The sequence below is a fragment of the Emys orbicularis genome, chromosome 3 (genome assembly GCF_028017835.1).
Source record: "Emys orbicularis isolate rEmyOrb1 chromosome 3, rEmyOrb1.hap1, whole genome shotgun sequence".
NCBI lineage: Eukaryota > Metazoa > Chordata > Testudines > Emydidae > Emys > Emys orbicularis.
In genome coordinates, this window is record NC_088685.1 from 42,062,925 (window position 1) to 42,083,075 (window position 20,151).

Genomic DNA, 20,151 nt, shown 5'->3' on the forward strand with positions numbered 1-20,151 from the left:
GGTAGCATAGATCTGCAATGCCAAATACACACTAGCAGGAGATTCCCACCTAGCCAGATATATGGCCTTTCAGCTCCTTTGCACCCACAGAGGGGCCATATCATAACAGAGAATTGTGCTACAGAGCAGTTTTTGTCCACTTGGTGCAGGGTGAAGCTAAGTTTATTTAAGGAAACCAACACTCCCAAACATCCGGGACCTCCCTGGATCTCCATGAGTTTTCAAAGATAATGGCCAATGGTTCTGCAATCACATCCGCCAACTCCTTTAGCGCCCTCGGATTCAGCACATCTGGCCCCATGGACTTGTAGCAAACTGTGATTGAGCTTTAAATGATCTCCGGCTCCATCAGTATCATTGGTACCGATGGCGCCAAAGCCACCTGAAGCTGGTACCCAGGGCATGAATGGTACCGAGCTGACAAATCAAGTCGGTCTGCCCAAAGACCCGATGGACATGGGCAAAGAAGTACTCGTGTGGGGCGTGAAAGGCATGGGAGATCCGCCCCGGGGAATGCTATGTCAGCACAGATATCGGCCCTAGCCCCGGTGCAAATGGCACAGATGGACTGTATGGCCAGGTCCTCATCTCTGACTCCATTGGTAAAAGCCTCTCAGCACCGACAATCACCACCGGTACTTATACCATCCACACCGCTGGATTTCCAGTGCATGACAGATCTCTCTGTGTCCGATGCACCGGACTCACCTCTACTCAGTACAGGGGCCCCAGTACTGAGTTCTCCCAGAGCACTGGACTCGCTGACATCTCTCTGCCACATATCGCCTTTCTCATCATCTGAGTTGGAAAGTCAGCGAGAGGACTTGGGTTTCCACTGCTCTTCTTACCCGCCATATGGAACCCAATCTCACTATGGGTACCAGGCATATCGTCCATCTGACCCTCAGCCTCCATGGTTTGGCCAACTGTGGTACCAGCTGCCAGACCCCTCAATATGACCCAGGCCATATTGGGACCCTTAGCAGGCCCAGAGGCAGCAAGTCTCCCAGTCCCCTAGTGTGGCATACCAACAGGCAAGGAGGCACCCTCCTGCAGCTGTGACTTTGAAGGCTTTGGAACCCCCTGAGCAGCCGGGGGAGGAATTTGGGGTGGAGGCAGAGGAGAAGACACTCCTCAAGCTCATTTCTCATTTGTTCTCACCAGAAGAAGTAGTGATGCCCCCTCCGCCATCCATAGTTGATGATTTTAAATCATTCCAGAGTCTAGGTCAGAGGGTGGCAGAAGCCTTGAAAATACACTTACAGGAAGTGATTAAGCCTCACCACAAATTGGTGGACATTTTACACTCTTCCACCTCTTCTAGAGTGGCCCTCCCAGTCAAGGAGACACTCCTGGATCCTCCCAAAGTCATATGGCAGACACCTGCATCCATCCCACCAACATGCAAGCAGGCGGACAAAAAGTATTACGTGCCAGCAAAGGACACGCAATTTTTATTTTCCCACCCACCTCCCAATTCCGTCATTGTGGAGGTGGTTAATTCTAGGGGCCCCCAGCACCAGTTTAAATCCACCCCGTATGACTAACATGGGAAACGTCTGGACCTGTTCAGCATCAGCCACCCTCCAGTCCTGTGTGGCAAGTTACCAGGCCTTGCTGGCAAAATACAGCTACCAAAATTATACAAAACTAGGTTCCTTTATTGAACAGCTTCTGGACTCCCATAAAGATCAATTCAAGGCCAAAATCAACGAGGGCCAACTGGTGGCTAAAATGTCCCTCCAGTCCACAGTAGACATGGCTGACACGGTGGCACACTCAATTTCCACAGTCATTGTTATGAGCAAGGTTCTGTGGCTGCATTTGTCCAGCTTCCCTAAGAAGGTCCAAACCACAGTGGAGGACCTTCCTTTTGAGGGGATGAAGTTATTCCCCCAAAAGACCAACACATCTCTTCACATGTTGAAGGATTCGTGGGCGACTCTAGGATCCCAAGCGATATCCACGTTGGCCTACAAGTGAAAATAAGCCCTAAGCCACTGTTTAAATCCCGATCATCACAATACATGTCTCAGCTCTTGTCACAAAGAGTTTATGAGCTGCAGAGGAAGAAGCTGACATCAGTTTTGATGGGGTAGTTGAGGCACCTGTAAGCCACTTCCATGCCCCTCAGGCTGGAAGACCTCGCTCACCCTTTTGGAGACCGCCTTACCCTGTTTTGCAGCACTTGGGATATGCTATCCATTTCTCCTCCCTCCACCCTCCCCAAACACCTTTCCCCCTCCCTCTTCAGGGACCTTTCTCAAGAAAGTCTACTACATCAAGAGGTAAACCATCTATTCAGTGTTGGAGCTATAGAGCCTGTGCCCATATATCTGAAGCAAAAGCTTCTACTCTCACTACTTCCTGTTACCAAAGAAAAAGTGAGATTGGAGACCCATACTGGACCTCAGAGCGCTCAACAAATACGTCAAAGCACGGAAATTCAAGATAGTCACTGTATCAATGATCATTCTAACATTAGAGGAAGGAGATTGGTTCTGGGCCCTTGACCTTCAAGATGCATACTTCCACTTTTCCATCATACTGAGTCACAGGCATTATCTCAGATTCATGCTGCGCTGGGTCCACTACCATTACAGAGTACTTCCTTTTGGCCTCTCATGAGCCCTCAGGGTATTCTCCAAGATCCTTTCGTTAGTGGCGGCCCACTTACGCTCTCAAGGCATCATGATTTACCCTTACGAGGGCATGGTCCTTCACAGAGGCCCAACAAGTCACTCAGGCCACACAGGACCTGTTTTTGAATCCGAGCCTACAGATCAACGAACAAAAATGAATTTTAACGCTGGTACAGAGACTAAAAAATTAATGGGAGCCGACCTCGACTCCATTCAGGCAAAGGCGCTCCTCCCACATCAGATTTCTCAGTCTCTTCTCATTGATAGAGACAGTACAATCCAGCCCACAAATTTCTGCCAGACATTGCCTCCTGCTTCTGGGGCACATGGCTGTGGGCACATCAGTCATTGCTCATGCCAGATTATGCATGAGATGCTGTCAAGCATGGTTCAGTTGGGTTTACAAGCCAAACAGAGACAACATAAACAAACTTATATCGATGCCCACCAGGGTCAAGCAATCCTTGGGCTGGTGGAAGGACCTGGTAAACGTATGTATGGGAATTCCATTTGCTCAGTCTTCCCCATCTCTACTCCTGACCACTGATGCATTCCCTCATAGGATGTGGTGTACATCTCAATGGTAGCACAATACAGGGCAAATGGTCTCCAGCAGAGACATGCCTCCACATCAACCTGCTCGAGCAGTCAGAAATGGTTGTGCTCACTTCTTCTCACTAATCAGACACACACACAAGGGTCATCACAGACAACCTGGCCTGCATTTATTACATAAACTGACAGGTAGGCACCAGGTCTCATTCCTTTTGCATAGAGGCATTTAAACTATGAAACTGGTGCATCTCCCACGATGTCTTAATATCAGTGTCTACCTACTGGGAATACACAATACAATGGCCAACAGTCTCAGCCACAAATTCCCACACGACCATGAATGGGAGATAGTCAGTGATACTACACGACATGTTCCGACAATGGGGGATGCCGGCAATAGACCTATTTGCTACTTACCAGAACAAGAAATGTCAATAGTACTGCTCCATGGTGGGGATCGGATGACACTCCATTGGAGTTGCTCTCCTTCTTCCTTTTGACAAGGGCCTTCTTTACGCTTTCCCCCCATTCCCTCTACAGCTGAAGGTCCAGTTGCAAATAAGAAGAGAGAAAGCAAACGTCATATTGATTGCTCCCACTTGGCCCAGGCAGATGTGGTACCCTTACCTGTCACAGCTGGCATTATGTCCACCAATAACTCTCACAACACTCCTTACCTCCTGTTGCAGAATGAGAAATGCACTGTCCATCCCAATGTGTGGATTCTGTGACTCAGAGCATGGCTCCTTCATGGTTCCAGCACATAGAGACATCTTGCTCAGAGGAGGTACAAGAGGTGCTATTATACAGTAGAAAGGGACCTACTCATACCTACCTTCAGAAATGGAAGAGGTTCCAGATCTGGTGCCAGCCCAAGGATATCACCCCTACTGCGACTATTCTACTAGTTGTCCTAGACTACTTGTTGACTTTAAAGAAATCAGGTCTCTCTATTAGCTTGCTGAAGATTCATCTAGCAGCAATTGCAACAGGTAGAAGCATACTCAATCTGCTCCCACCCAGATACAAAGAGGTTCCGTAAGGGCATAGCAAACCTTTTCCCATAACCCAAGCTCCCCACTCCCCTATGGGACCTCAACCTAGTGTTAAGGACTGACTAGACTGCCAATTGAACTAGTGGTCACTTGTTCACTAACTCACCTTTCCATGAAGATGGCATTCCTCATCGCCATCACCTCTGCCAGAAGGATAGGGGAAATAACGGCTTTGATGGTGCATCCCCCTTTTAATGTGTTCTTCCCTGACAAGGTCACACTTAGACCACATTCCAAAGTTCACCCCTCAGGTGACTTCTGCATTTCACATGAATCAGCTTATTCAGCTTCCAGCCTTCTATCCCACAGCCTTGGCCTTCTATTTGGACAGGACAAAGGCCTTTAGGAAATCTCCAAGACTTTTCCTCTCCATTGCAGATAGGTCTAAAGGTACTGTGATCTCAGCTCAGAGGCTAAGTAGGTCTCCAGCTGTATTAAACTCTGTTACCAATTGTGTAATATAGCACCCCCATCTTCAGTACGCAGACATTCTACAAGGTCAGTTTCCTCGTCCATCACCTTCTCCAACGGTATCCCTATATCGGAAATATGTAGAGCAGCTACGTAGGCATCTGCGCATACCTTTGCAGAACATTATGCCATCCTGGGGGATTCAGCTGCCGATGCCAAATTCGGTGCCACAGTACTATATCTATATCAGAATTGATTCCCAAGTCCCAGCCTACAATGATTGCCTACAGTAGAGTAGCGATAGGGACACTACTCAAAGAAGAAGTTACTCACCTTGTGCAGTAACGATGGTTCTTCGAGATGTTTGTCCCTAAAAGTGCTCCACGACCCACCCTCCTCCCCTCTACTTTGGAGTTCTAGTAGTTGACTCGGCAGTAGAGAAGAAACTGAGGAGGGAATGCCCAAGGCGAGAAGCAGTGCATGTGCAGGCGGGACAGACAGTAACCAAAATTCTCTGATGAACAGTGCGGGGGCACAGACACACCTACAGTGGATCTCCCATAGGGGGACACAGCTCGAAGAACCATTGTTACTGCACAAGGTAAGTAACTTCTTCTCCAACTGGAGTTTTGGGTGCACAACACCTTTGCAAATCAGGCCCCTCCTGTTCATCTCTTAAGACAGTTATAAATCATGGCTCAAAGAACAGTTATCAATAGGTTTGCTATCAAACTGGGAGGATATATCTAGTGGGGTCCCACAGAAGTCTGTCTTTCGTGTAGTATTTGATATTTTCATTACTTGATAATGGAGTAGGGAATGTGTTTATACAATTTGTGAATGACAAACTGTAGGGGTTGCTGGCATTTTGGAGGACAGGACTAGAATTCAAAAGGACCTACACAAATTGGATAATTGGTCTGAAATCAACAAATCAAAGCCAAGTGCAAAGTACTACACCCAGGAAGGAAAACAAATCAAATGCACAACTAGAAAATGGGGAATAATAGCTAGATGGTAGTACTGCTAAAATTACGTGGGGGTTAGAGTGGATCACAAATGAATATTGAATCAGGAGTGTGCTGCAGCTGCAAAAAAGGCTAATATAATTCTGGGGTATAGTAACAGGAATGTTGCATGTAGAACATGGAGGTAATTGTCCCAGTTTAGTTGGTACAGGTGAGGCTTCAGCTGGAGTATAGTGTCCAGTTTTGGGAATCACACCTTAAGAAAGATGAGGCCAAATTGGAGAGAGTCCAGAGGCAAGCCACAAAAATGATAAAAGGCTTAAAAAAACTGACCTACGAGGAATGGTTAGAAAAACTGGGTGTATTTAGTATTGAGAAAAGAAGACTGAGGGGGACTTGGTAAGTCTTCAAATATGTTAAGGGCTGTTATGAAGAGGATGGTGATCAGTTGTTCTCCATGTCCACTGAAGGCAGGACAAGAAGTAATGGGCTTAATCTGCAGGAAGGGAGATTTAGGCTAGATATTAGGAAATAACTCCCTAATTATAAGGATAGTTGAGCCCTGAAATAGGCTTCCATGAGAGGTTGTAGAATCTCCATCACTGGAGGTTTATAAGAACAGGTTAGCCAAACACCTGTCAGGAATGGTGTAGGAGGTATACTTGGTCCTGCCTCAGCATGGGAGGGCAGGGGTAGGGGAAAAAATACATGACCTCTCAAGGTCCCTTCCGGCTCTACATTTTTATAAGAACAATGTTGTACTCTGGGAAGTGCTGCTGCCCTTATCCATAAGGATTCCATGTTCTTATCTGGATTCCTTCAAGAACAATTGAGTTCTATTAATTGTAGAGGTTGCTGGTGCTGCTGAGTGGAGCAAACGGGATTCCAGCCAAAATGGAGTTTCTGCTCCTTGCAGTGTAATTAGAGGGTGTGGGGGAGGAGGAGCAGGGGATGCTCAGGCAATATACTGTATAATTATTACACTCCTCCTTTTTCCTGCACCTTAGCTTAACTCTTTGCAGAAGCACTTGCCAGAATTCTGACTTTTCAAAAAGTAGCACACAGAGTTAAACATTGGGGCTAATGTATGTAAAACCCTGATAAATGGCTGTTAATAGGTCCTAGTCAATTTTCATAACATTTTCTATACTTTAGCACACATCAAAACACATTCCCCTCTGATCATTCAGAGATGACTTCTCAGTCTTTATGGTATGACCACAGTATGCAGGGTCACCTGGACTCTTCAAAGCTTGAGAAATGTCAGTGTCTCAGTCCTTTCAAACAATCCAGAACCCTGTCAACTAACAAACAGTCTGGGGATCTCCACAACTTGCAGCATTCCAGCCCTGGGTTAATAGGGCTGGTCCTCTTAGTTGCTGGTGAAACCAAGGTCTCTAGCCCATATTCAAAGTGGTACAGCTATTGGAATCATCATATAAAATATCCACTTCCTGGATCTCTCTAAGGCTCTCACTTGATAGCACACCTCCACAACTTGCAGCATTCCAGCCCTGGGTTAATAGCCCTGGTCCTCTTAGTTGCTGGTGAAACCAAGGTCTCTAGCCCATATTCAAAGTGGTACAGCTATTGGAATCATCATATAAAATATCCACTTCCTGGATCTCTCTAAGGCTCTCACTTGATAGCACACCATAGTCTCCCTATAAGCCCAGCTAAATTGTGCAAAAATTAACAAACCCTCACTTCACCAATTGCTGCCCCATTCTTTCTCTTGAACTGAGCCAGATACTGACTTTTTAAAGGGAAATCATGCCTCATCAGTCTATAAGAATTCTTTGACTGTGTCAACAAGCATGTGGACAAGGGTGATTCAGTTCATATAGCATCCTGGGACTTTCAGAAGGCCTTTGACAAGGTTCACACCAAAGACTCTTAAGCAAAGTAAGTAGTCGTGGGATAAGAGGGAAGGTCCTCTTATGGATCAGGAATACATGGTCAGTTTTACAGTAGAGGTAGGTAAGTAGTGGGGTCCCCCAAGGATCCATACTAGGACTTATGCTGTTCACTATATACCCAAATGATCTGGAAAAAGGGGGTAAACAGTGAATTGGAAAGTTTGCACATGATACTAAATTACTCAAGATAAATCTAAAGCTGATTGCTAAGAGTTACAAAGGGTTCTAACAAAACTAGGTGACTGGGCAATAAAATGACAGGTGAAATTCAATGTTGATAAGTGCACAATGATGCTTATTGGAAAATGTAATACCAACAATACATAAAAAACAATGGGTTCTAAATTGGCAGTTACCACTCAAGAAAGATCTTGGAGTCATTCTGGATAGTTCTCTGAAAACATCTGCTAAATGTGTGGGGGCAGTCTTAAAAGCTAACAGAATGTTAGGAACCATTAGGAAAGGGATTTATATTAGGACAAAAAATATCACAATGCCACTATATAAATCCATGGTATGCCCACCTCTGGAATACTGTGAGCAGTTTTGGTTGCCCCATCGCAAAAATATATGTTAGAATTGTAAAAGGTACAGAAAAGGGCAACAAAAATGACATAGGGTATGGAACAGTTTCCATACAAGGAGAGAGTAGTAAGACTGGGACTGTTCATCTTGGAAAAGAGACGACTGAAGGAGGATATGAGACAGGTCTATAAAATGATGAATAGTGTGGAGAAAGTGAAAAAAGAAGGGTTTACCCCTGAACATAACAGAAGGGCCAGGGGTCACCCAATGAAATTAATAAGGAACAGGTTTAAAACAAACAAAAGGACGTCCTTGTTCACACAACACACAATCAACTTGTGGAACTCATAGCCGGGGATGTAGTGAAGGCCAAAAGTATAACTGGGTTAAAAAAAAGAATTAGATGATTTCATGGACGATAGGTCCATCAGTGGCTATTAGCCAAGATGGAAAGGGACACAACCCCATGCTCTGGGTGTCCCTAAATCTCTGACTGACAGAAGCTGGGACTGGACAATGTCACTCAATAATTGTCCTGTTCTGTTAATTTCCGCTGAAGCATCTGGCACTGACCATTGTTGGAAGACAGGATACTGGGTTAGATGGACCATTGGTCTGACCCAGTATGGCCATTCTCATGTTCTTAGTCCTATGTCAGCCAGCTACTGAGTTTTTTTCTGTTTTTAACTCCTCTATTTATAAACTTCTATTCCTCTGCTCCCGCCCTTTTCTCTTTAGTTGGCTCAGAGGGTGACTAGAATATGACCTGCCACGTGGGGTACCCCCAATAAAAGCTTCCTATACAGCCTCAGAACATCTACTGAGCATGTCCAGTAGCTACCACAGCCTGTTCTGGGTCTTTTTGAGTTGTCCTGCTGTGCCTTCTGCACAGGTGCAGAGACAGAGTATCCAACTAAGTCCAAGTTAAGTTGACCCAGGTACGTCGTTCAGGGGTATGAAAATTCCACCCCTCTGACCCAGAGCAACTTAGTTAAGATGACCTAATTCCCCATTGTAGACAGCGCTAGGTCAACGGAAGAATTCTTCTGTCAACCTAGCGACCACCGCTCAGGGAGATGGATTAACTACACTGACAGGAGAACCCATCCCTTTCTGTAATGAGTGTCTACACTGAATCATTACAGCAGCGCAGCTGCAGCTGTGCCACTGTAGCATTTGAAAAGTAGACTAGCCCTAACATCCCCCTTCCACTCCCCTAGAGAAACAAAGTCAAATGCTGCAGTATAAAGCATATTGGTTACAATAGCACTGACCTCATGCTAGACATTTCTAGTGAAGATTCTCTTCTGCAATCACCCACATTCTCACAAAGCAATTATTTTCTCTTGACTACTATTTCTATATGAAATTTGAAATTTAAAATTTCAGCTATTTATGCACAAAAATGCCTTAGATTATTTTTTTTTCTAGAAAGGAGCAGTACATTTGATCCTACACACTAAACTCAGAGAGCTGAACAGATTTCATTCAAACGTCGCAAAAACAACAGGAACAAAAAATAAATAAGTAGATAAAAACACCTGAACTCAAACCAAATAACTCAGCTACCTTTTGGCTGAAGTCAGCTATGGAAGGGTAATTTGGGAGAAGGGAATAGGCACATTATTATAACTGCTCTGTTTTTTATGAGCGACTTAATTATAGTTTTGGCTGATGTGAAAGATATAAAGTCACCTCATCAGTTTACAGATACAGAAAGACTATGAGTTACAGGTTTGTCCCTCTTAATTTACATTCTGATTTTGGGGGTTTTTAACTAGAAAATCTAGGATGCTACAATAGATGATGTATGTATACACAAGTACACAAACTGGTTACATGCATGTGACTGATTGACACCAAATACTTTAGGCAAGCAAGAATCTGAGATCTTGTCTCTCTTGCAAAGTGGTCAGCTTCATTTTCTATCTTTCTGACTGTAGGGTCATCTCTGAATGATGAAACAAAAATGCTAGTCCATTGTAACATCCTCCATTCATTCTAGTACAGCAGTAGTTTTCCAAGTAAACTAGAAAGAACAACAGTTTATCAGTGAGCCTAATCTCAGGTGCAACTAGGGTTGCCTGGAGTCTCCAGGAATTAAAGATTAATCTTTAATTAAATATTATATCATGTGATGGAACCTCCAGGAATACATCCAACCAAAATTGGCAACCCTAGATGCAACATATATCCTTCATATGTGGATATTGTGAAAGAATATTGTCTCACGCTGATGCATAAGGCCAGATTCACCATTACGGACTGGCTGCTTTGTGCCACTCTGGCGAGGCAAGCTAGTGATCACTCTGCACAGTAGCTAGTTAAGTCAGCAGTATGGCTTCTTTGCCTTGCTGTAGGATCACAAAGCAGCCAAAGCAGTGAATCTGTCCCGGAGTTTCAGTGACTGCACTGGGTAGGGCCTGCCTTCTTTGCCAGTATTTCCTCCATTCCTAGTGCTTGCTGAAGACTTGAGATCAGAATTAGGCTCCATTTACACCAGTGTAGACTGCACTTACACTAGTGTATGTGAAATCAAGAACAGATCCCTAAATTTATAATATAATCTAGTAAATAAATTAAGTTCACTGTGATTGTGTTTTCTGAAATGTACAGGGCTAGATTTTTATTTGGATTATATGCCTGCACAGGGGAGCTAGAGGGATTCAAACTAACTATGTGTGAGCTGCCCAGAACATGGGCCTGGGTAGGTAGGAGTAAGCAGGTACTGCCTGCCCACATACTCCCCACCCATATGCTCCAGAGCAAGCTGAGCCAGAACAGGGGGTGTTGTAGTTTGCTATTAGCAGAACTCAAATTGTGACTCAGAGGCACAATGCCTCCTGGGGCTACTTCTGCCATGATTCAGTTTATATACCACCCCTTGCTTAGAGCTGCGCTTGATGGCCCAGTCTATCCCATAGACACTATAATTAGAAGAAATGTTACTGTAAATTTATTGCTTATCTATGTGCATAAAGCATCCATAAATGGAAGGGGGGAAAAAACCATTTGTAATATTGCTAGGCATTGCCTGATGGTACATTATGCTGCTATGTCATCTCTTGATAGTATGAGACATTAACAATTCTAGGTCAACAGCACTTTGTTTTGCTTTTGCAAATAATTTGTCAAATTCATCCTTATTTTGAAGTTAATCCTGGAAGCTCTATTTCACCATTTAAAAATGTCTATTAGCCCCGGCTAGTCAGTTGCAATGCAAGGTAGTCCAAGAGGACCCCTTTCTCTCTCAGAAAGCTGCTTCCGGAATGTTAAGTGCCTTGATGAACTACATCCGGCAAAGTGTAAAGAGGAATATTTGCATCTCCTGGTGTGTTGCAGTCTTTTATGCCGTCCAGATATCCAAAATATATAAAGTTTGTGGGAAATAATCACAGTATTAAGTCATCCAATAGTAGTAAGTCTGCAGAGAGGTATCATCTCAAACATTTTTTTTTACATGATGTTTTAGTAAGGTCACTTTTTTGAGAGGTGGTGGTGCTGAAATACTATGAATGTTGTTTTTGTAGTTGTGCTCTGTAGAAGAGTGACTCACCAGCTTGTGGCTGGACATAGCATTTCAGGACCTGTGGTGGGCCAGTTCTCCTCATGGCTTGGCTGTCTCGCCAAGTCATGTGCAGTCTCATCCCCTCCAGAGTGAAAGTGTCTCAAATAAACAGTGTCCAGTACAATACTGGTCATCAATACCATATCTTCTGCCTCTCCTAGACTCTTCTTCAATCCCACTCTTCTGTCTGAGTAGCAGGCTCTCAGATTCCTCTCTGCATCCCCCAGCAGGAGACACAACCCCCAAATAAAACCAAATACATCTTAAGCTACTTGTGTCTGACCTGGGCTTGAGTTTGTAGTCCCTCTGGGTTCTCCACAGCTCACTGTTCCTCTTCGGGAACACCAACCCACAGGGCTACCTCCCTGGAGCCTTGCGCCTGTCTCACAGACCACCACGGGACTAGTTCCAACTCCATAACTTCCCTGTAGTCATTTTCGTACAGAAAGGGAATTCTGGGCCCCTTTTGTTCCAAATCTCTCCTTCCCTCATCAGTCACCCACTCACTCCCCAGAGCACCACTCCTTCTTTTCTGAAACAGCCCCAGCCCTTCCCCTGCTGCATCAGATAAGTAATTGAGTCTGATACCCCTCCAGGTGCAACAAAGTGAGCTAATTGAGCTTTCCGACTCCTGTTAACCCTTGTCTACCAATGTGAGGTTTATACATCCCATCACATGCCCTAACATATAAGAACTGCAGGAATCTCAGTGGATGTACTGACACCAAAGTGAAGAATGCAGTTCAGCAAAGCACCTAAGCACACGCTTAAAGTTAAGCATGGAGATGGACTGCTGAATCAGAGCTCTTGATAGTGACTTGCACAATGGAAATGCAACTGAGTACTAACTGCAAATGAGCTCCTGAGCGCCAGTAAAACATCCATTCATTATACTAGCTCCGTCAAAGCCCAAACACACAAGTCCCTTGAGAGCCACTCCTGTGTTTGCAGCTCAATTAATACCTTTTTCGCTATGCCTCTTCCAGTCCTATTGATTTCTGTAAACCCTCCTCCCTGAAGTCCTCTAAGATGACATTATTGTGCAAATAATTTAAGCATAGGGTTTGTTCCTTCCATTTCTTCAGTGTTAGTTGTTTAAATCTGCAACTACATCACAAACATTGAATTGCTGATGTGTTTCATAAGTGTCTTATGTCTTGCCAAGAACACTAGGTAAGCTAACAATGCGCTGTGTGTTTCCAGGACCGCAGTTTAGATGATTCTAGCTTCTTGTCACTAATCGTGACAAGCACACAGCAAATTTCCCACAGGATTCCAGCACTATGAGGTGGATGAGCCTTAGTTTAAACAGAGCTCCCTCTCTGTATCAAAGAGTGAACTGCATCACATCCATGAGCAAGAACAGCCTGTATAATGAGTGGATTGCCAATAGATCCAGAGGGACTTTCATGACCACCTTTGTTTGTGGTTACATGAGCGGGAGGCCTTGAAACATTTTTCTGTTGTAACATGGCATCATGACATGGGAGAGGTTGAGAAGCATGCCCCTATATAATCTTATTATACAGAATCTTGCTGTTCTTCCTAACCTTATTATGCCAAATCTAACTGAGTGGACTTCAAATATCAGGCTCCTAGTCACAGAGTGAAAAACACATGAAAGATTAAGGGCTGCCTGACTGTCATGACTCAGCAAGGGATTGAAGGAGCAGGGGCATGTTGTCTTTTTCCAGCTGAAAGACACAAGAGGAAAGGTTTCTGGGGACTGCAGCTGGTGTTCATCAGGGGAATTGCTTTGTGTTACACTTCATGAGTTTTTGTGTGTTTGAGTAATAAATTGTACCCTCAGACAAGGGCCTGAAACAGACGTGGGCATGACACTGATTCTTCCCAGGGCTGGTAAGAGAGTCCACCCATGTATATTCCCTCTTAACCCCCATCTGAAAGTTCTATATAAAATTCTGTTTTGCTGTGATTCAAGATTATAGCCGGTATTTTATGGAGGTGCATGAAGGACTTTTTCAGAAATAACCCCAAGTGTGTGAACCATGTTTCTGTTGCCCCCAAAACCCACTATATATAGTTGCTTAAAACCCCTTCTGAACATTTGAATAAATAAACTGTCTGGTCATTCTTTGGAACATGCTTGTGATGAAAATACCATTTCCCCGTAACCTTTTGGATAACATTTGTGATGAAGTGAAGCATAATATGGCTGCAACCTGGCACTGTTGTACATAGCAGAACACCAGGTGTTAAGGTTGCTATTCAAAAATAGTCCAGCATCCTTTGCAGACAGTTCTTGATGGGGTAGGTTCAAGTAGCTTCATTAGTGATTCTGGAGCACATGTGTCTGGGAGGTGAGAAGAAGAGATTTCAGTTGCTGAAAACAGAGAAGAGGCCGGAGTAGACAAATGACAAGGTAATATAAGTGCAGAAGCATCTGAACATGGGATGACCCAAGAGGATAATTAAAGTGCTAAAACAGGAGCACATGTCAATGGAGACAGTTTGTCTAGTAGTCATGATGCTGATTCTTTAGTATGTTTCTATGGGGTGGGCTTGTCAGTCAGTCTGGTTGTATGGTCCAGCATTGCTTGTCTTTTAACCTTTTCTTCTGTGGAGGTGGCATTTTCCTGAAGGCAGCATGAATTGAATTAAAAATAAATAGGCTGAAATCAGCCAATTATCTATTCCAAAGCCATGCTGGCAAAAATTTCCCCTTTAAAAAAGTTTGCTTATTTGGATTTATAAAATAATAACAATAAAGATAATAAATAAAGCACCTTTCTAAAAGCTCTAGGCAGCCTGCCATTATTTAGATACACATACAAGGAGAGATTCTCCTGCCAACCCAATATCCATATGCCTCCCTATTGGTGTATGGGGACTGTAAACACTGCTCTGCTTGCAAGCCTCTTCAAAGGTGATGGGGGTTTGCTAGGGATGAAAGGGCACATCTGCAATAGCACATTACACTAGGGAGAGTCTGGGTCATTACCCAAGAGGCTGCCTTAAATTAGAGCAAGCCTGGGGGCTGCTGTAATTTACACTGAGTCTCAACAGTTCCAAGTTAGCCTAGAATCCAGGCAGTGGAAAGGTGACTTAAAACCATCCTTGCCCTCCTGCCTCTTGGGCTGTTTTTTCTATGGTATGCTTTCAAGAGAGACATTTACAATAGTCCCCACAAATAATATAATCTGCCTCCCCAAAGAATATAGCCATAAGCAAATTAGTCCAATCATAATAGCCAGCTGATGCTTCACTCTATCTCAGAGCCTATCCTTCAATAAATCCACCTTCCCCAAAGCCCTGAAAAAGAGCCGGGCTTTGCCACAAGCTACAATATTGTTCAATCTCAGACAAAGCTCAGGCGGGCAGTAAAACCAAAGTTATTGTTTTAAGGGAAAGGCATTCATTATAAGAGAGTGTGTTTGTGCTAGAGGAAAAAAAATCAAACCATGTTATGAATGCGAATCCTTCCTGCACCTTCAAACATTGCTTAAGGCATGAACAAGGCTCTACCATCCCTGTCCTTTGCATGCAAGATTTGTGAAACCTAAATTTAAGTAATGCCTGTTCTTAAAAATAAACCTTACGTGTTCTTTCTTTCATTCTTTCTTTGCTGTCATTTACTCTTGTCCGGATGGGGTGATTTGCTTGAAGTCCTCTGTTCTTTTCTGTATAAGTAATCTTGAATCCTTGGGGAACACTGCTACTTCAGATAGTATTGTGGGCTAAAGGGGCGGCAGTGTAGCTTAGTGGATCTGGGACTTGGAAAGCTTGGTTCTGCTACTGGCCTGCCTGGTGATTTTGGGTGAGTCACTTTGCTGCTCTGTGCCTCAGTTTCCCCATCTGTAAAATGGGGATAATGATACTGTCCTCCTTTTCAAAGCTCTTTCAGGTCTACTAATGAAAAGTGCTACATAAGAGCTAGATGTTGTTTATTATTATTTATTTATTAATAAAGAAGGTATCTCTGGAAATGCCAAGGCTGGTGTCCTGTTCTCAACCCGCCTTTCACCTGACCAGTGAAATGAATAGTTAATAGTGCTGACAGTTAACTCTTCAGAGTAAATACCTCACTGAGATGAAGGTGAGGAATTCACACTTCTGGTTATAGCTGTTGTTTTACACTCTTAGCCTGTTACTCCTGATTACATTCGAAAAAATTTTTTTGGAACCATAAGGGATAAATACTTTTATAATGCTCAGATTTTGATAGAGAGAGGAGTTCTCTTGTCATATTTTTCCTTTTTCTATACCCCATCCCACTCCAGATCTACTATTTCTTAATTACTAAAATGAGCCCTGGGCATACGAGAGTAACGTTAAAAAGCAATCATGTATAGTAGTTAACTGACTATTCATTACATTATTCATAAAATGGCTGAGGACTTCCCTACTAATTCAGGGTATCATCCTGCATACAATCCTGACAAAAGTGAGTAGCCCCTTTATCCACAGTGAAACTATTGACATGAGCCTATTCACATGGAACCAAGCCCTTAAATGCTAGTGAACTTTCCATAGTTTGGGATGCCTTTTAAACTTAATTCACTGTATTTGTAGTCAAAGGACATTCTCAAAGGTCTTTCTCTTGATCTCCTATAAAAGGATTGATTGTTTTGCATTTTCACACTTTTGACCTCACTCATCACTTTTCAGATGGATTTTCCTTACACACCTGTGGCTTTAGGCAATAAACCAAAGCATGCTATTCAGACAGTTTTATATCTTCATGTCCTAGCTCTAAACTATCCATTTTAAATTTTAATGAGGATCAGCTTGTTTCTACTTGAGATACAGTGGATGATTATAATTCTACTCTTACCACTTAATCGATTTGCTTGTTTGGTTGCACTGCATAGAGTTATCAAAACCTTTTAGACTGCCAAGCTTTAGTATAAATCTGATATACAGTATTATATTCCACACAAAGGGGAATAACACCCAAAGCTTTTGACACCAGCACTCAAGTTGCTTGCATTTTTCTTAAAACATACATACCTCCTCTCTGTGTTCTTGTGTAAATTCAAATAATATACTATTTAATCGCACAACCGTAAATTAAATACATGTCTCACCTGACAAACCAGAGTATAAACGTATCCCAGTGCGGTTTCCCAGACAAAAGCCTGCAGGACAGCTGCATGTGGGTGGGGTTGGGAGAGAGACTGCATGGAGCCTTCCATTTGATGTTGCAGTCCTATTAAGGGGCTACCTACAGCATGGCTAAGGAGCAGAGGGATGGTGCACAGCTGATGCCATCAGACTCAGTACAACCATCACTGAGCAGACAACAAGAAGAGTACATGCTCTATCCACTGCTGCATGCATTTCTGGGAGCTCCCAGGAGGGAATCTCATAGACTCCAAGGTCAGAAGAGGGACCACTATGATCAAGCCATCAGACCTCCTGTATAATACAGGCCATAGAACTTCCCCAAAACAATTCCTCATTGAGCTACAGCATATACTTTAGAAAAACATTCAATCTTGATTTAAAAATTGACAGTGATGCAGAATCCGCCACCACCCTTGGTAAGTTGTTTCAATGGTTAATTACCCTCCCCAAATCAGCCAGAATTACTGTGGACTTCTGCTGAGCTCCTGCTTTGTGGGATTGGATTTTTAGCCTTGAGTAAATATGAGCTTTACTATTTGTCCTAAAGGCCAAGTAATTCTGGACATATCATATCAATAGATAGGTTGACCAGATGTCCCGATTTTATAGGGACAGTTCCAATTTTTGGGTCTTTTTCTTATATAGGCTCCTATTACCCGCCACTTCCTGTCCCAATTTTTCACATTTGCTGTCTGGTCACCCTATCAATAGAGGAAGCAATTCTGAGTCAGGGGTCATTTACTACAGAGGCCCTGAATCTGTCCCTACTTGTAAGGTATGACATATAGCAAGAGTGCACCAGCTGACCTTTCTATTGCAGCACTGCACTGGAAAGAGAAGTGTGCTTTGAGGTGACTATGATCCACCTGTTTATTGTAGGGTTTAAAGTTCAGTGGCCTGAGAACATTTAACTATGCTTGCTGTTAATATGTTCTGTCCATATTGTATCAGTACAAACCACACAAGCATTTCATGTGGAACAGTGTGATATAATGGTGATAAGTGTCGTACCAAAGCAGCCGCTTCTGAAGGACCTTTGTGACTGTCTTGTGATTTATTTATATTACGGCCCTAATGAAGATCAGGACCCCATTGTGCTAAGCCTAGTACAGATGCATAGGAAGAGGCAATCCGTGCTCTGTTCATATTATAATCTAACTAGAGAAGACAGAAAAGGATGGGAGAAGAGGAGTCATAGCTCTGTTTTCTAGGTACAGACGGATTTAAGGGCTAGATTTACAAAAGGACTTAGGCACCTAACTGCCACTTTAGGTGCCTACATCCCAGAATCAGGCCCCATTGGAATTCACAAGTCCTCGCTCAGCTGCCTCTAAACCTTGTAGGTGTCTAAATTTGCTTGGTCCCTAAATTTTGCAGTAAAAGGTCCCTAGGCACCTATCTATTTGCCTGTGTGCATGTGTGTCAGGAATCCTAAGGCCCAGAGTGATGCACAAAGCTAGGCATTCCTCCGCTTAACTCACCTACAGGGCCCGATCCAGTAAGAGTGCTCTGAGCATGCTAACTGGATTTGGATTGGGCCCCTATAGATGAGCTCACACAAAACAGGGGGTGGACTTCTCTAATAAATTCTAGACCAGGGTTAGGGTACTAGATAAATTCATGGAGGTTAAGTCCATTAATGGCTATTAGCCAGGATGGGTAAGGAATGGTGTCCCTAGCCTCTGTTTGTCAGAGGGTGGAGATGGATGGCAGGAGAGAGATCACTTGATCATTACCTGTTAGGTTCACACCCTCTGGGGCACCTGGTATTGGCCACTGTCAGTAGACAGGATACTGGGCTGGATGGACCTTTGGTCTGACCCAATATGGCCGTTCTTATGTTCTTATGTTCACTGTGGGATGTGGAAGACACCATTTCAAGTCTCCCCCTCTCCACCTGAGGGGGAGAAAGAATTTGAACAGGGATCAGCCTCTGTTTAGGTGAGTGCCCTAACCATTGGATTGTGGGATATTTTGATGTAGGGTTACCTCATTCTCTCCTGTTGAACCTGTGAATAAATAATTTTTAAAAAGTCACTGAAGTAAGGGGCCTGGATCCTGGTCTCCCACCTCTCACATGAGTTCTCTAACTACCAGATTACAGAGTCATTATCATGCTTGTGTCCTCTCTCTGGCATGATAATGCTTTCAGTATTTATTCAGAGTGCAACAGCTTCAACAGGAGAGATTGAGGGAGTCTCCCCGCAGTTAGGATATCCCAAAGCTTAGTGCAGTGGTTCTCAACCTTTCTAGACTACTGTACCCTTTTCAGGAGTCTGATTTGTCTTGTGTACCCCAAGTTTCACCTCATTTAAAAACTCTCTGGCCACCCAGCTCTTAAGGCAGCACTGCCGTCAGCAGCAGCGCAGAAGTAAGGGTGGCATGGTATGATATTGCCACCCTTACTTCTGAGTTGCTGCTGGTGGTGGCTGCTGGCCGGGGCATTCATATTCTTTGCGGCATGTGAGGATTATTTTTTTTAATCCTGCTCCAATCCTGTCCCGCCCTGCAATACCCACTCCCATCCGCTCCTGCATTGTTGAATTTTTATCTTTCTCCTGCTGTTATGGCAGTGGGTCCAGCAGGACCCCTGGGTTCCCAGTCCTGCTGCATGGCTCTAGAGCCTGTTGTAAAACTAGGCAAATAAGATGAGTTGATGTACCCTGGAAGACCTCTGCGTATCCCCAAGAGTGCACATACCACTGGTTGAGAACTACTGGCTTAGTGGTTACAGGTGGCAGATCCCACTTCAAATCCTTTCACTCCACTCTGGAAGAGGGGGGACTTGAATTGAGGGACTCCCACATCCTGGATGAGTACTCTCACCATTGGGCTAAAAATTATGAGGGAGGGCTGCTGCCCCAACCTCTTGCAAAAATGTCATAGGCTCCTAATGCCAGGAGCAGGTTTGCAGCTGAGAATCCCAAGCAGAGGGAGGAGCCTCCCTATAACCCAGACATAGGTGCCTACCTTTGAGAGGGGTGGGGCTTAGGACACACTCTTTGGTTTGGCATCTCCTATTGTGCTGGCTTTTGTGAATCCCATTCTGAGGTGCCATCTTCCTTCATTCATTGTACAGGCAGCCTAGGCACCAAACTCAGGCTTTGTGAATTCCAGTGATTTCCTGGACACCAAAGCATCACCATGCCCATGTTCTTTGTGAATTTAGCCCTAAGTGACTTGCCCATTATAATACAAGATGTCTGCAACAGATCCTGGAATCATCCCAAATTCCGCAGTCAAGTTCCTAAACACACATAGTCTTCAACAACTGTCTCCAATGAAAAGTTGCCTTTTTATATGAACTTCCCCCCTCCCCACATGCCATTCTAGGGCTGGCCCTTTAAATTTAATAGAGTTAAATCGCTACAGCAGGGATCGGCAACCTTTGGCACGCGGCACGCCAGGGTAAGCACCCTG

The 20,151-nt window shown here is 44.0% G+C and overlaps 1 protein-coding gene across 1 annotated transcript in view; it reads left to right on the forward strand.

Moving 5' to 3' along the window:
* DLGAP2 (DLG associated protein 2) overlaps window positions 1-20,151 on the forward strand; it is a 649,549-nt gene that overhangs the window by 94,363 nt on the left and 535,035 nt on the right. The gene's annotated exons all lie outside the window — the stretch shown is intronic.